Source organism: Mustela putorius, unplaced genomic scaffold, assembly GCF_011764305.1.
Source record: "Mustela putorius furo isolate JIRA1106 unplaced genomic scaffold, ASM1176430v1.1 tig00003836_pilon_pilon_pilon, whole genome shotgun sequence".
In the NCBI taxonomy this organism is placed as follows: domain Eukaryota; kingdom Metazoa; phylum Chordata; class Mammalia; order Carnivora; family Mustelidae; genus Mustela; species Mustela putorius.
The window spans coordinates 38,269,978-38,282,375 of NW_025421989.1; positions in this window are offsets into that span (position 1 = coordinate 38,269,978).

Sequence of the window (12,398 nt, forward strand, 5' to 3'; positions counted from 1 at the left end):
GATTCACAACAGTTTGCCTACAGACTCTATATTAAAAGGCCACCAAAAGACCCCCCCTTAACACCACCAAACTTCTCTGTCCTCATACAATCTTTGGTAGGGTGGGGAGGGAGGTAACGCTCCCCATCCCCTGGATCCTCTCCAATCTCCACTTCCTTTGTTCCTCAATCCTTGGTCCTGCCCCAGCATCCTAGGCTGAAACCACTCATATATCTCCTTTGGTTTCCTCTTTTCAACCTCTTCCTTAAATATGGATGTTCCCAGGCTCTCCTTTTAAGTTTGCTCATTCTCGTGGCTTCCACTCATCACTTCTGGGATGAAGACTACTATATACATGTCTGTGTCTGAGCTTCATCTTGCCCAGCCCAGTCCAGCACTTCTAAGGGCTCAGGACCCCATGCCCTGTAGAATGTGCAGGTCAACTCACAAACAGGTCACCCCGGCATGGCCCTCCACAACTAAATGTCTCTCCTCATCTGCAGGTCACATGTCCCTTCTCTCCCTACTCTTCTTCCTGTTGTGCTCATCTAACCTAAACCATAACCTTGAACATCAGATATGATCATCTCACTCCATTAGTGACAGTGAAGCCTTTGTTCAAAAGCCCCCTTCCCTGTGAAGCTCCCCTATCCACCCTATCTCAAACTTCTCTTACACCCCAGCCATCATTCCCAATGTCCCAGTCCTTGCCTTACTTTTTCTTTTTTCTGTAATGCCACCTGTGGATGCACTGCCTAATTAACTTATTTATTAGGTGTCTTGTTTGTTGTCTGTCTCCTCGTCCGAATTAAAGCTCCTCAAGGGCAGGAACTTTTGTCTGGTTTGAGTAATTGACCATATAATTGTGGGTTCATTTCTGGGTTTTTTATCTGGTCCCATTGATCTATGTGGTTGTTTCTGTGCCCGTACCATACTGTTTTGATGACTACAGCTTTGTAAAATGACTTAAAATCTATAATTGTGATGCCTCCAGCTTTGCTTTTCTTTGTCTTAAATCTTAAAAAGTTCATCCTTATAAATGACACCAGTAATGTATGTTAATGGATCCTGAATCAGTGGAAGACATAACGTTACAAAGGACATCATTGGGACATTTGCTAAAATATGAATATGGAGCATATAATTTTACTCTGTTATGCAAAACAGTGTCCTTGTTCTTTGGAATCCCATGATGAAATATTTAGGAATATATATGCATATGATAATGCCATTTACTCTCAACAAGTTCAGGAAAATATCAACATGTGTGAGTGAAAGAGAGAGAAATGAAATGTGGCAAAATAATAACAACCGAAGAATCTAGATGAACAGCCTCTGAGCAATCTTTCTACATTTCTTGGAATACTTCTGTAAGTTAGAATCTTTTTATTTTTATTTTTCAAAACTAAAAAAAGTTGTTGCTGCAATCTAATTGAAATCTATGTTCTAACAATTTCCATCTCTTTGGTTCTAATTCTGCTCCTTATATGATCTTTCTGGATAAATTGATTCCCCCCCTCCAAGTGTAATAGGATAATGGATACCATTAGAATAATGGTATCATGACTTTCCCAAGTTTTTTTTCACAAGATGCTATGGATGGGAACTTTACCTCCCTTCTGACTTTCATATCTCCCTGATCCCCAGCCTTCTTGTAGTCAAGGTGGGCATGCACGTACACACACACACACACACACACACACACACACACGCACTCATGCACACACATACACACACACACCAGCACCATGTGTGTAAATACTAAGTGTGACGTCCTATTTTGGAAACCCCTATCAGCTCCCACAGGTATAGAACCACTCATGTGAATGGGCAAGGAGTTATCTTCTTCTCTGCATAGAAAACTTCAACCAGGGTGCCTGGGTGGCTCAGTTAGAGTCTTCCTTCAGCTGGGATCATGATCCCAGAGTCCCAGGATCAAGTCCTGAATTTGGCTTCCTGCTCAGTGGGGACTCTGCTTCTCCCTCTGACCCTTTCCCTTCTCATGCTTCCTCACGCTCTCTCTCTCAATCTTAAAGAAAAGAAAAGAGAACCTCAACCATGTCTAGGACTTCTCAGTGGGACTGTGACACAGCCTGTCACTGCTGCTCTGACAAAGAAAAACTGCACAGCAAAGCACTGTCCCTTTTGGTGGCACTATGAGACAAATAGAGCCTTTGGAATTCAGTTTGTGGAAAAGAGAACTAAGACATAAAAGCCTGCTATAAAAGGTTGCTCTGGGGTGATGTGTTTTTCCTCACCCCTCTTTTCAGAGCCAGGAAAAAAAAAATGATGGTAGATTTCACCAGCCCTTTCTGGTGAAATATGAATGTATGAGGGTTTCCTGAAGAACTGTGTTGCACAAAATGAATGGCTCCGTCATCCAATCTAGGGACACAATCGGACCCTAGGAACTGAGATCGCCCTAAACCCTGGTGGGTGCACAAAGGCAGAGGACAAACCTAATTCCGAGGATGTGCACTCACATTTAAAGTGCTGACTGTTGGGGTGCCTAGGTGGCTCAGTCATTAAGCATCTGCCTTTGGCTCAGGTCAAGATCCGGGGGTCCTGGGATTGAGCCCCGCATTGAACCCCCTATCGGGCTCTCTGCTCAGCAGGGAAGCCTGTTTCTCCCTCTCCAACTCCCCCTGCTTGTGTTCTCTTTCTCGATATCTCTATCTCTGTGTCAAATAAATAAATAAAGCCTTGTAAAAAAATTAGTAACGTGCTGACTGTTGGTGCTTCCTGGATGGTGTGAGACCTGCCTAGAATAGTCTGGCACGGTCAGCATTGCCAAGACCTTGCTATGGCACTGAAAATCCCAGAAATGTGTATCAAGATACCTCCCAAACTATGTAGGGGGGAGTGTTTTCAGGGCCTGGCATAAGACGGTTGAAATACAGCTAGCCTCTTGAGCGGCCTTCCATTGCCTTGATTTCTGGGCCTCCAGCTCTTGGCAGGGCTGTGTTACAGTAGAACATTAGCACCATCTAAAGGCTACATACCAAATGTCTTGCTGGTGTGAATGGTCCTCACAATGCTGTTTGCTATTAGGACCTCATTCTTTGCAGGATTCATGCTGTGGAAAATTCTGTCTAACCTAGAATAAAGCCCCTGTCGCAGGCTCTGTGGGGGGTGATGATGACATTCCTGGAGAGTGCATGCCATCTGTTATGCTGGCTTGTTGGAAAGAGGGGACCATGTTTATCAGCAGCTGTGTTCGCTGACTTGCTTATGTGGGTATCTGTCATTCTTTAGCTCAGGGAAATTCACCCTGCCCCTGGGGCCTCAGCTGAACTTGGTGTTGAACAGGAGCACTGGGTGGGTGGGGAGGGTAGGCTTAGGGGGAGTGGATGGAGCCGCCATCCAGCAGCTGTTAGCCTTGGTGGGAGCCACGGGAGCTCTAGTCCCATCTTGCTGTTTGCTAGGTTTGTGACGGAAACTTCTCTGAGCCTCTCATGCATAAAACAAGGCCCTTCAACTACATCGTCTCTAGGGGTCTCTCCTGTTCTACCATCAGTATGGCCCTGGGTTCTGGGAAGGTGATGGAAGATTGGCCTGGTCCCATACCTCTACTTTGTGTCTTTGCAAGGAGCCAAATAAAACGATCCCGGCAAGTTTCTGTTACAGAGTTCTTAAGCCCAGCTGAGTTTCACCCAAATCCTTCGTATTCAAGGCCAAGGAAATTCTGACCTCAAGTTTCCTTGGCACGTTTACAGGGCCCCAGGGGTTAGCTGGAGTCCCTAGATTCCCTAGAAGCTCCCAAGGACCTTTTAGGAATAGGGGCGGGTCTTAAAAAGGCTTGAGGGGCACGAGGTTTTTAGAATAGGTTGATCTTTGATCCTGACTCTCTATGTATCAGGCCAGAGGGTCAAACGTAGGTGGGTGTGGGGACAGAGGTGGGGATGGAACAGAAAGAAAAGGGAATCTCAGGCTTCATAGGCAGACATCTGTGCTCAGTTCACCTCACCCCTTGCTGATCGTGAGACTCAGGGCAAATCATTCAACCTCTCTGAGCTTTGATTTTTCCCTGCCTGCAAAATGCAGCTAATGACAAAGTTAGCGAGAGGATTCAATTAGATACAGCGCTCATCCCATCTAGCACAATACTCGAAGAGGAATCAATATTCCATGAGTGACGTCACTGACTTATTATTTGGAAATCACTCTCTGGTTTGAGACAACACCGTGAACAGACAGGCTCAGGCTTCTTGCCTATCGGTACAGGGCCCAGGGGTAGATGGTGCATCTCTGACCTAACAAATTTGTGCCAGGTTCCTCTGACACATAACTCAGCCTCTTGCTTTTGTATTTTAGAATGTCCCTCTCGGCTCAAGGGCTTCCTGAGTATCTGCCACGGGCTCTGCCTTTCCCCTGCTCGATCCTACTTCTGCTTCTGGCACAGGTGGCTTTGCTGTCAGGGTATTTGAAGTTTGCTTTTGATAGCCCTGCAACTAAGCAACTTAATTATGAATGAGCACTCCACCTAAAAGCCTGCATTGCTCTCTTGTTTCCTCAAATACCCTTGGCATCTATCCAGGGCCTCGACGCACAAAAGCAAAAGGGTGGCTGACCCATCCGCCCACCACTGAATGACCCCCGATCTCTTCCCATCCATCTGCGGCTCGCGGCCTTTGTTCGAAAGGAAGAGAGGCAAAGCGAGCTAGGAGGAAAAGAAAAGGAGACGTGTAATGCATTTTGCATGAAATTAACCAGACTTAACAAAATTTTTCATTCTCAAAATGAATGATGCATTATCAGCAATTCACTATGTTCTGAGATATTACTCAAAGCAATACTTTAATGAGCTTGCTCCGATTTTTAATCACTTATATAAAACGTCACCATGCACAACTCTTGCAGAGAAGGCAAAATGGAGAAACTCGATGAGCAAGAATATATAAGGTGTTTTTAGTCGTGCAAATACAACAGAGACAGATTTTTTAAAAAGCTCCTTTAGACGGATGGTTGCTACGCTCGTGGTGAGCACAGTATAACTAACATACAGACCTGTCAAATCACTGTGCCATATGCCGGAAACTAACGTAACATTGTGTGTCGACTATACTTCAATTAAAAAAAAAAATCTCCTTTACCTTGAGAATAGGTAAGTGTTAGAGCAGGGGTGTGTGTACATGTTAGGGTGTGTGTGTGTGTGTGTGTGTGTGCGCGCGCGCACGCAAAGACACATGCACATATAGCTAGAATATTCATGGAAGGGGAACAGATTTTCATAATCCGATCTAAAAATCTGAGGACTTGAAAGCATAAGTGATTCCCACTGGATCACACAGCTGGTTTAGTGGGAAAGCCAGGAACGCAGTCAGGTTTCTTGACTCCTAGGGTACTGCTGGGCAAAGCCACATTGACAATAAAGTCTCGGAAATGTCCGAGCAACTATTCCGTGCTAGCCTCCGAGCTGGATCACTCATAATTTGCAGATTCATCCTCTCTGCTTTTGTTCTTAGACTTGCCCACCGTATCTGCCATTTATCTCAGGGGTTTCAGTCGGTTCATCCATGAAAGCTCAAAAATTATATATAGTTTGAATTGTTAGGCACTGTGAGTGTAAAAGAAACACCTGACTTCAAAGACTTGGCATAACAAAAAGAATGTAAAATATCTCAGTAATAGGTTTTCCTACTGACTACATGATGAAATAATAATATTCAGGATATATTGAATTAAGTAAAATATGTTGTCAAAATTGATTTTACCTGTATATGTATGTATGTATGTGTCTGTATATATACATATATATTTAGGTAGCTACTATGAAATTTATAATGATTTATGTGGCTCACATTATATTTCTGTTAGGCAGCACTGACTTAGGTGATACAGAATTGAAATTTTCTAATTTTATTTTATTTTAAATATCTTACTTATTTATTTGAGAGAGAGAACATGAGTGGAGAGGAATAGGGGCAGAGGAAGAAGCAGACCTCCCACTGAGAAGGGAGCCCGATGTGAGGCTTGATCCCAGGACTGGATCCCAGGGCCCTGGGATCATGACCTGAGCCAAAGGCAGCTGCTTAACTGACTGAGCCACCCAGGCGCCCCTGTAATTTTCCAATTTTAATTTGATATCCTATCCTTTGTTCAAATGCAAGACTTGCTGCACAGGTGTCTGGCTCGGGTTGAAAGACTGTTGTTTGGGACAAACAGGATTTCATGTACGAGATAAATGATTTAGATGTACTAACCGATGCTAATCAATAGTTGTGCTGTTCTGGAAAAATAGAAATGAATATAAGGAATAGATGATTTAGATGTTTGAATTTGTATGATTTACTCTAATCTTCCTTTCCTTGGGGTGGAACAGGTAGAGCCTGACTTACTTGTGTTCCCAAATTTAAATTTAATAAATAATATGTCTTCAGAAGGTTCTTTCTGCAAGCCAGCACTCAGAAAGTACTTCAGACGGGGCTTGTCAACTCAAACCTGTACGAGGAATTGTTAAGGGGGGTGGGAAGTGGAGGGGAGAAGGGAGAGAGGACAGTGTTTCTTTTTTTTTTCTTCTTCTTAAGATTGTGTTTATTTGACAGAGAGTGTGAGAGAGCACAAGTAGGGGGAACAGTAGAGGGAGAAGGTGAGGGAGAGGGAGAAGCAGGCTCTCCCTGAGCAGGGAGCCTGATACAGGGCTCGATCGCAGGATCGTGGGATCACGCACTCAACATCTGAGCCACTCAGGCGCCCCGAGGACAGTGTTTCTAAGAACAATTGAATAACTGGAGAATAAGAAGACTATAAACTTATTTCAGAATACATAAATTTCCCAGAAAAGGTATTGAGAAACTTGCACATTTCATTGCTTTGGTTGTTTCCAAGCACATAAGAGGGCAAATAAAACGATCTAATAGGTATCTTCTGCCAGTAGGATGAAAGCAATCTTAAGGCAGAAAAGCCATGCTAAAAATTAAGCAATAAAATAACAACCGGCTCTGATTTATTTCTATCAATGTAGTACCATAACCTTAAAAAATAATAAAACATTTTTATCATAGAACCATATAACAAGAAAGTTTAAGAATGCATAATTTTTGCTGGGGTAAAATGGAGGTAAGAATAATGTTTAGCTTACACCAAACCTTCGTTGAAGTTCCAGCTTGCTCGCACAACGAATGCATAGTGAGAAAGGTCGCCGATCTTTTTGAGTGCTACTAGGTGTCAGGTATAGTTCTAGGTTTCTCCACACCCCACATTAACTCATTTACTCCTCGTAATGGTATCATGAAGTTTAGACATACATACAGAGGTGGAATCCAAGGCACAAAAGGGCCACCTGACTTGCCTGAAATTCACATGGCTCATAATGAGCAGATCAGGAACGTGAACTCGGGCAGTCTGGCCCCAGAGTTCATGCTCTTGCCACGTGCAACAGTACGTGTGTTGAGCACTGTGAATTAGTCACTGAAAGTGGGCACACAGTCAAACAAAATCTTGGGCTGTTAGTTTCAATGACAACAGCAAAGAAGGCTTTCACGTCATTCATGAGAAGCTGTCGTGTGAGAAGAATCAAGAACATACAGCATTGGCCAATGTCATGAGCACAGGCTGAGAAGTCAGAATACACAGAATCAAAAACCTCTGTGAAATGAGAGCTGAACCACATGCCTTCCTGCTCCTTTTCAGACGGGTGTTGATGTTAGCAGGGTGCTTTCTCATGGCCTCTTCCCACAACAGGTACCTAAAAAGTCATGAATCGCAAACAGAGCTGTGGCATCAAATAAGGGAAAGCAAACGAGATTGTCCCGATGCGAAAAAGGAAATAATTGGATGTCAGGATTATGGAAAAACACACTGCTGGTGTAGACAAAAATAGAAGAGAACGCATTGTGAAGAATTTAGTTATTTAAAACCATAAGCAGGGCGTAGAATGTCAGCTCTTACAAGGAGAGAACTTACCTCTTTCAATTTATTTCCATAGCACATATGCATGTCCAGATAGTTGATATACATTTTGTGATGACGATAGCAATATTAGTTTTGGTGATGATTTGGAAGATAACAAAGAACTCTGGGATGCCAAAAAAAAAAAAAACACACACAAAAAACAGTCCAACTGATTGAAAACCATAGCACTTACTCCAACTATCTGTAAAATAAGAGTAATATTAACCTCAAGGTCGGTTGAGAAGATTAAATGAGATAAAGCAGAGAAAATGCTAATCACGTCTCTGCTTCATTATCAGCTGTTTTTCAAGGTTGACGATGATGGTGATGATGATGATGGTAGCGATGACATGAGTCAAACTGCCCCTAGGGAGCCCTGTCCAACTCTCAATAATTTTAAAATAGAACATTTGAGTTACCATGTACGTCTAACACTGGGACAGTGAAGGTATTCAAAAGATTACAGCCAAATGTGATCGGATTTTAAAGTCACAAGCACAGCTCTGGCCTCATGTAATTTAATTTGGAACGTGTTTATTTTCTCCAGATGTTTATATTAGAATAGTATATTCTCTGAAGCTGTACTGGGTCAAGGTCCTGGGCACTCTGTGTACATCCTGGAATCATAAATTCCTAACAAGAACTGACATGTTCTGACACGAAGTGGCTTGGAGCTCCTTTCCTTCTGTCCACACGCTTTAGAAAAAAAGAAAAAAGAAAAAGAGGGTGTTTGCAAATGGCAAAGACAGCACAGACTTTAAGGTCAAAAGTCAACTTCCGGTTTCTTATCTGGGAGATTTCTGTAATAATTAACTTACTCCATAAGGATATTCTGAGAACCAAATGGCAGACTCTCTGTGCAAATTGCCGTATAATACTAATGTTATAGCTCCAGTCACATTTCTCCTTACTTTTAAAATGGCCACGGGTGCCCTGGTGGCTCAGTTGGTTGAGCATCTACCTTCGGTTTAAGTCATGATCCCAGGATCCTGGGATCGAGCCCCATGTTGGGTTCCCTGCTCAGTGGGAAGTCTGTTTCTCCCTCTGGCCCTCCCCCTGCTTGTGCTCTCTGTCTGTCTCTCTCTCAAATAAATAAATAAAATATTTAAAATAAATAAACAAAATAAAATGGCGACCTTAAAGCCAAGCACACAAGATCGTCCGCTTGGTGGATTATCACTTACTATAGTTACTTCTCTCTGGCCTGGGTGCATATTAAAAGCAAGGCTATGGCTTTTTTTTTTTTTTAACCTCAGTTTCTGCAGCATTCAGCATTCTAGCTGATGCATAGCGGGTGCTGGCGTATGTGTTTAAATGATGCTTTCAGAGGAAGCACGAAAATTGATTTCAAACCTACGGATAATGGGCCAGGCGTGTCATGAGACTAGATAGCTTAAATGCACTTGTCTCCTTTTATAGGCCACTGAAAGATGTAAAAATTACTGCTGTGGGCTTGGTACCCAAGAGTTTGAAGTGCAGGTACTGATTAGGGATCAGTAGCCGTGGAAACAAGGGGTGGGGAAGCAAGCCTGGGCACAAAGACATGTAGAGCCAAGCGTCCCTCTATCAACCCAGTGGCTCGTCCTGGAGCCAGGATGGCCTGCTAGTGCTATCTTCCATCAGGCCAGGATAACCAGGCTCTTAGATACCCCCCCACCCCCATCAGTTCCTGGATCTAAGCCACACCTGGAAGAACATGCCCTTGGACAAGGTCACTCTGTAGCTGAGGCGGTTCCTGAAGGGATTGACAACTGGGCCAACACATCCCTCCTTGTTGCATGTCCATATTCACTGCAGTCACCAAATTTAAAGGTACTGTCTACCACGTGAGAAGACAGTATTAATATTTGAAGACACAAAATGACTTTACTCCACGAGAAACTGGAAATTCCATTCATAATTGAATTAAAGAAAAGGCCAATCCCCTTACAGATTTATGGTAGAACATACAAAAACGCTTTGTTAACATAGTGAAGACTTAAAAGAAGACATTGATTTCTTGGCATGTGATGTCATTCTCTTAAGAAAAACCGTCCTTTGGCAAGTAGCTGCTGGGTTATCTGTTTGTGCACCAAAACGGGCATTTCTAAGCCAACTCTCCTCCCAGTGTGTAATGATATGGCCATGTGCAGAACCTCTCTTCCCAGATCTAAGCATCTCCAATGTTCTAGTTCCTGGAAGGAGTGACCATGTCTATCCACCACGATGTGGCCATGCCCTGGGGCCACGAAGAGGGGGGCAGCATCAGCAGGATATGGTTTGCCTTTCTGATGGAAGCCTTCCCAACTGCCTGACCTCCATGCGTTTGGTATTCCAAATTGGGCAGCTGTCTTGCTCAAGTGTGTATGTTTCAGCAGGACCTGAAGAAGTGACCAAAAGCACATCTGGACCTTAATTCCTCTGATGTCACAAGGAAGAAATGAATGTCCTCAAAGAGTTCCCCAGTCATAATGTGTACACAGCCCGCTCTACCTAATACAAAATAATATGTTAGATAGATTAGCAAGCACTTGAGGTTAGAAGAAAATCAACCATTATTTCCTTGGGACCAAGGAGGGCTGATTGGTCCTTCATTCTATGCTTCTGGGAAAGTTTAGAAGCTTACGTGAATAAGACTTAAGACACTGGTCTGGGAATCTCAAGTCCATAATCCCCTCTATCTTCTGGTGCAGTGTTAACTATTATTAAATGCTTATAAATGATGAGGGTTAAATCAGTTTACAAGAGATTGCCCTCAGTTTACAAGAGATTCCCTGTATGAGTGTAGATTATCATACAGATTTTAAAGATGTGAGCTACTAAGAGAACATATTTTGATCTTCCTTTACTAATGCATAGCAAACGGGGAAGATGGGTGAGCATTCCTTAGGCATTCTGGGAGTAGTGTTTTTAACTGATCAATGTTTTCATTTGGTTCTCTCTCAATCCTTAAGGGTAGACATTAAAATAAGGCTAAATATGTTTAATTTCTAAAAGACATAATACAAATTCCATAGTAACTCAATATCCAATAATGTCTAAATCCTCTTGGTTCCCAGGGCTATTTTGAGGTCTTTAGGGAAAATGTAATTCTTTTTCCTCTTTCTCAGTCTCGATATGCCCCATTAAACTTTATTCTGTCTCTCTCACTCTTTTCCAGTCCATTCACCATACTCAGCATCCAAGAGCCTGAAAAGACTGAGAATCTGTTCACAGGTGGGGGAAGGGAAGTGCCCATGGCTGTGGAGCAGGAAGCCCGGGTTCTGGTTCTAAATCCAAGACTAGGTGTGTGCGTTTGGGGAAATTCCTGGATTTCTGCCGGTCTCCAATTGCTCATCTGTTTAGGGAGAGAAGAGAATAGATGCCTCCTATTGCCACTGTTCTATGATTTTCTTTTTTTTTTTTTTAAGATTTTATTTATTTATTTGATAGAGAGAAATCACAAGTAGATGGAGAGGCGGACAGAGAGAGAGAGGGGAAGCAGGCTCCCTGCTGAGCAGAGAGCCCGATGCGGGACTCGACCCCAGGACCCTGAGATCATGACCTGAGCCGAAGGCAGCGGCTTAACCCACTGAGCCACCCAGGTGCCCCATGTTCTATGATTTTCTAGTCTTCCAAGCATATTCTGTTCATGTCTATGGGGAAAGCCTTGACAATAGGCTATGCAATAGGATTCGATGGGAGTATTTTCTATGGCTTCCAGGGAATTTGGAAAATATGAGTCACATTAAGTACCCCCTCCAGTCCCAAATGGGTAGTAAGGAAATAAAGACCGGAGTTTGGGGTATATGACTCTCAAAGCAAATTGAGTTTTCAAAGCCAGGAAGGGCAATTTTAAGGCTAGAAATATTATTTTAACTCTTTGATTAGTGACATGAAAGAATAGCTATAAATGTGACCAGCAGTTACTACTTTCATTATCGGTTAAGGATAACCATTTAACTGTAGGTATTAAATTTAATTCTTTTTTTATGACAAAATTTCTCTTGATGTAATGATCCAAATTGCCATTTCACATTTGCCTTCAAAATGGGGAGACCTCTAATTAGTGAACCAGCTGGATCCATCACCATGAAGGTTAAGATCAAGGTCAAGATTTAATAGCATTAGTTTTATTCTGTCCCAAAGTCACAAATACAAATTTAACCCTGCTGGCTTTCTAAAGAAACGTGTGAAAGCTATATCCTAGAGAGTGTACAAAACCATCATCTCTACGGGAAAGTAATTCGCAGGTTGACTATACGAGCAGTGGGGTGCACTGTCATCTCCGGTAAACCAAGACAGCATGGTGTCAAGGTTGCCATAGAAACTGAGTCGCCAACCCAGGGTAGCATTGTGGTGCCTAATGTGGGCATAGCATTATGCCAGCTCCATGATTATCCTCATAGTGCCCAGGGATATTATTGGACCTGGAACACTAGACTGTCAATGAATGGCACAGAAACCATCGTTGGTGAATTCTTTTTCCTCCTGGTCTTTCATTATTGGATACTTACTCTTTTCTGAGAAAAGTGAAGAGGTTGAAAAAGAGATGACCTCTATTTCAT